This window comes from Vanessa tameamea, chromosome 22, assembly GCF_037043105.1.
Source record: "Vanessa tameamea isolate UH-Manoa-2023 chromosome 22, ilVanTame1 primary haplotype, whole genome shotgun sequence".
NCBI lineage: Eukaryota > Metazoa > Arthropoda > Insecta > Lepidoptera > Nymphalidae > Vanessa > Vanessa tameamea.
Genome location: NC_087330.1, coordinates 5,357,644 through 5,363,730, shown reverse-complemented (window position 1 = coordinate 5,363,730; position 6,087 = coordinate 5,357,644).

The window sequence follows — 6,087 nt, the reverse complement described above, 5'->3', positions numbered from 1 at the left end:
AAAATAATAAATAAAAGTGATACTACGGTAACTACGGTAATGAAGAAAGCGCCATTTAGCGAAAATTGTTGGTTGGTTGTTTTTTTTGTGGTGTGAGTTACTTATTTTTTATAGCCATCAGAACAGTAGCTTTACGAGCAAACCAGATGTACCATTTTATTGCTGCTTATTAGCCTTTTTGTGTAAATATAAGTTTATTAATGAAACGTTTGTTTAGTTACTTTATTTTTATTACTTGAGACGGGTCTATTTTTAATATGAGGAAAGAATACCTACGTTATTTAGAATAAAGCAAATACTTTAATAAGATATTTATTTCATTCGTCAATTACTTATTTAAAAAGAAGTTAGCTTTGTGCGTTACTATATGATTGTAGGTACGTAGTATTAAAAAAACAGAATTAACTACGTAGAATATGTTTTGATTAATCAACTAGTCAACTACATAATATGTGTTAAATCGAAACATCGGTTATAATGACTAAATAATATATTTTATATGTATTTACAAAAATCCTTCTTATCACACTAAAAGCAGTAAACAAAAATATAACCAATAAACTAGTAAGACTTAACAAAAGAATTCTAAATTGTTTAATATATTTATATGAATGACACTCTATGAATACAATTCATGAAACTCCGCAAGTTTGTTATACACCTAGTACGTAACGCATTTATTTGTATAGTACAGATAGTCACTTCTGTGTAGACGTTGTTTAACATAAGCATTGCTTTGATATTTTTTTAACAACGCCGCTCAGTCGTTGATCAAACTATTTCGCTTAGTGACGACATTCGTATAGTAGATATAATCTATTCAAAATATAAGAGGAGAAAAACCAAATAAACAACATTTGACAGCAAATTAACGCGATATCATAGATCTTGATTAATCTATGATATTCACTATGGATTTGCGAAAATGGCTTTTTGACATTTTGGAAGCAAAATTAAAATGGATATAAGTAGTTAAATGTCATAGTGTTGTACTTTAAATAAAGGTATATTAATCATAAACTCTTAGAAGTGCACAATATAGCTGAGTTATTTTAGCAAATCGCAAGAAATACTTAAATCTAAGATTTGTTTATCTTTATTCCTACATTGATTGGAATAGGCTATAGTAACATATGACTTACGAAAATAAACTATTTATTAATATAAAATATCAGCTATACAGGTATAGGTGAAAAATGTAATGATTGTGGTAAAATTTACGTATCTGGCAACCTATGCTGCAATTAGCTCTCGCTAGCTAGCCAACGCATAATGACCGACTGACATTTGACACGGTTGAATGAAATGGGATCAGAGCACTTAGGTCACTGCTCCGTGTACTCAGGTATATTGTTGATGAATTTCTGATCTATTGTTCATTTTTACAACCTTAACGCCATATCCGGTTTCACACGGATGCTTTATATGTGTATACATATAAAAGGTTAACCGACTTTAAAAGGTTTTTTAAAATAGTAAATAGTTACAAGTATCAACAATCACGGATATTAAAAAAGAGAACTGAGAAATGACTTAGCCAAATGATTATTATCGATTTTGTGGAAAGGTTGTTCGTAACTAAGTCGACAACTGTCGAATGCACTCTGTCTAGCTCCTCTGAGTTTCTTGCAGATTATATTCGGTGGAATCAACGTTCCGAACCGACAGGTTCCTTTGCGTGAGTAGTAGTGTTTTGCGTGTTCTTGGTATATTTTTCGTGCTTTCCATTACTGTAGCTCCATAATGGTTCATGAGTGACTTTATGATCTACGATTATTCTTTTGCACTTCGTTTTTCTTGCCTGTTTCAGACCATTTGATTTTGAGGATCGATGATTTGATGTCATTGTGCTCTGGTTGCGTTCAGAGTTAACAGCTTTACATCAAACAACTTGTAATAATTTGTATACTTAACGGAAATAATAACCGAGTTTAAAATAAACTGTTAATATTGTTAAATTTTAAAGACGTACAAATTTTGACACAAATATAGATTTTTACAATAGGTAAACCACATTTGGCGGCAAATTGACGCGATATCATTGGTCGAAGGCTTGATTAATCTATGATATTCACTATGGATTTGCAAAATAATAGCGTCTTGAACGTCGACGAAACTATTATTGGAATTTTGGTAGTAAAATTAAAGTGGATATACTTAAGTAGTTAAGTACTTAAGTAAGGTAAAGTAATTAAGTTTTTCCTCTTATGGTTGGAATAGATAATAGTATAGATTGTATAAGCTCGTTCCTCATTTGATTTGTTAATTATAAAAATAGTTATACAGATCTTTTCTATACAGATAGAGATAATTTTATTTTCATAAATTGCAAGTTTTCTTGATTCTATTAAATTCAACTCTAGCAATGAATTTCCTGAACGGTTTTATGACATCATTAGATTATTTTAAATTTAATAAAAACCAACTGATCTCAAATAAAATACGCTTACACGCCATGAATGACATCATACTGACCGCTCTTATAACTCCGATTTAAATAAAAAAAATTCTGATGTTTTCTTTTATACTTTTTAAGTTTCTTTAAATTTAGGTTTAAATCTATCATACTTAGGTTTTGCTATGTCACCTTAGTGCATTGAAATATTATATATTCTTAACGCCTAATGCATTCATACCTTAATTAGCGTAATTCATTAAAAAAGCACGCTCTCGCCTCTCACAGAGGTTTGGATACACATTTGGCGCGAAACTATTTATATAACCGTGATATTAGATAAAAAAATTTTCGTTTTAGTTGGCATTTATGTTTTATTTATAGTAATTAATGTTATTGTTGATTATTATTATAACTTAAAAAAATAGTCTAATATTTTTAAAAGTCAGTAAGAACATATACACAATTATACTCATTAAATGAATAGATATATGTATATTAATTAAGTAGGTTGGTTCCAGAAAGGCAGATTTATTTTAACGAATATAACAACATCCTTTTTTGTAGAGTACTTATAAAAAGAATACGTAAAACAAAACACTACAATATATAGTTCCACGAATTTAAAAAGTACATAAACATATAACACGATTAAGTTCACTTTTTTTCTTTCTTAGTTCAATTTTAGTATTCTTAGTCATTTAAATTCATTAATGTAAAGTAAACTCGATACTAATTACCTCCCCTCATGAAAGGATATCTTGACATGTAACCTATTAAGAATCATGGGAGCAATTAAGATCTGTGTCAGAAACAACTATGTAGCTGAAAATCACAATTCCAGATTGTTCTAGATAATTTCAGTTTGATCAATCATTGGCTTAAGAATTTTATTTTGTGAGGTTTTAAAATTACATTGAAACTGGTTCCGATTTTAACTTATGTTGATATAGCCCGTGTCGCACTGTACGTAGGCTTTATTCAAATATTATGATGATGTCCTAGTGACCTATTTCAGACACGGCGACTAATCTCTACTAAGACCAGTCACATACACAGAGATATTGTAGTGTGCGTGCGTGTTTGCAACATAGATGCGCTCTCTATGCCCTCACACTACTAATCCTAGGGCTATGTCAGCATTCCGACGAGGATACTTCTCGGACCTCGAAATCTGCAGCTATACGAGCCAGTGAACTAACGAGGATTTTTTTTAAGTGTTATTCAAATATATAACGCATACGTATACTTAATATGCATGATGTATATTAACTTTCCCAATACAAATTTTATTATAAAAAAAAAACAAACAAGAAGATTTTCTGCTATGATTTTGTTTCAAATCAAATCAAATCAAAATCAAAAATCTTTATTCAATATAGAAGTGTTTACACTTGCTTATTGATTGTCAAAAATCTACCACCGGTTCGGAATTTAGCACCTCGGACCTGAGAAGAACCGGCGAAAGAAACTCAGCGGGATATTTTTTTTTTTTTTTCCATTTTGCATGTACAATAATAATTATATTTTAGTTATTTGAAACAGCCTGGAGGCGATCATTTCATTCCCAAGGTGTGCAGTCAACTAAAAAGTCATTAGTGTTGTAATATCCTTTAGCACACAAACGCTCTTTAACGATTCTTTTGAATTTTATAATTGAATAATTTTGAACGTTTTCTGGGATCCTGTTGTAAAAACGTATACATTGCCCCAAAAAAGAGTTACTAACCCTGTGTAATCGGGTACTTGGAGTAACAAGTTTACTTTGAATATCAACTTTACTTATTATGCCTTTAGTTGCTAATTGAGTAGAGCTGTTGTCTATCCTATCTATATTTATAAAAAAAAATATCCAAATAAAAATTTACACATATTACAAAACATTACATGCATAGGTTATATATTTTTTTTAGCTTGAATTGGCGCCAATGTTATTAACGCTATCTTCATTCACCAGACTAGACGTCTCACGTTCAGCGATAAACCTCTTTTGACGATAAGAATTATCGATATCAACAATAATAATCAAGAAGATAATAATGTTACGGTATTTTGATAGACTGCCTAATATGTTAACTGTAAATCATTGTATTTAAAAAAAAAAAAATTGATTTGTCATCGATTTTTATTAATGCGAATATTTAGTAGGTATCCTAGATTATATAGACTTCGGCGTCAAAAGTTTGTAGCTACATTTCAGATTACGATACGATACGATTGGATGGAACCTCAGAGTTATTTATTCGGGAAGAACAAACTCGAAACTCACCGCGGAACACGGCGTGAGATAGCAGAAAAAAATTACATTAAGTTTAATAATGTATAATTAAAATAACAACATAAATAAAAAGTAATAACATTTTAAACGCTACATTATTTTTTTAATTTTCTTTTATGAAAGAGGTGATAAGTGGTTACCACCGTTCATAGACATTGACGCCGTACGCAATTTTAATCAATCCTTACATGTCCAATGCGCTACCAACATTGGGAACTAAGTTACTATGTCCTTTGTGCCTGTAATTACATTGGCTCACTCACCCTTCGAACCGGGAAATAACATTACAAAGTGTGGTTGTTAAATGGTAGAATATATGACGAGTGGTTGGTACCTACTCATACAGGCTTGCACAAAGCCCTACCACCAAGTAGAACATGAACATACCGTGTCATACCGTCTCACTCTAAATCGGTTGTTAATATTTCAAGGGTTACATACGTAAATCTTTACAAAATAGCACCACTGCTTTAAAATGTTTTACGATTTTTAATTAATAGTACTGCTGGAGAGGGCTCAATGAATTCATTTTCATTTACCACTTTAACCGAACAAAACACATTCAATTTTTCTATTAACTATATTTTCACAAATGTCATTCGCCAGAAACCTCCAGTGACATAATGTATTAGGTATTTATATTGTACTATTTACAGGGCTTTTGAAGTTACTTATCTATCTGCGTGCACTCATCACGCGAAAACCACTTTGTTGATTTAATTTTTATATGGCACAGCGTTATCTTATTATCAATGTAGAGTACAGAGGCGTATAACAATAACAATGGAAAAATAAACTTGTTTTTCATTACTAATATCTCTGTTTTCCCATTCAATCAAGATTTTGAATGAAAATAACCCAAAGGATCTGAATCGAATTTTTACATCTCTGGGCAGCCTATACTTATATCTAGAACCCATAAAAATTTAATTAAGTTGTTCGTAAATATATTTTTTATATTATGTAGGTGCGTATAAGACTCATTCTTGAGGCTTTCAATGTCCTCGCGATCATGGTGTTTTAAGTATTAAAACTTTTATTATAAATTATATTTCTGCTCCTACCTAATTGTTTCAATCGCTTAAATAAAATAACTGAGCAATACTAATCGAAATTTAATTTAAAAAATATAACAACTTATTTAATTAATTATATGATAATATCTTAAGATATATTTCATATTAGTAAAGAGTAGTCTACTTGGTGGTAGGGCTTTGTGCAAGCCGGTTTGGAGAGGTACTACCCTTTCGTCAGATATTCTAACGCGAAACAGCAGTAGAATAACATTCCTTTTTCTGAAGAAAAATGACTTTGATCTCAGCTGTCGGAAATTTACTGGTTGTTGCGAGAACATAATTGATGTTATTTTAAAAATAAACAATTGAAACACATTTTATTTCTCAGCTTCAGGTTA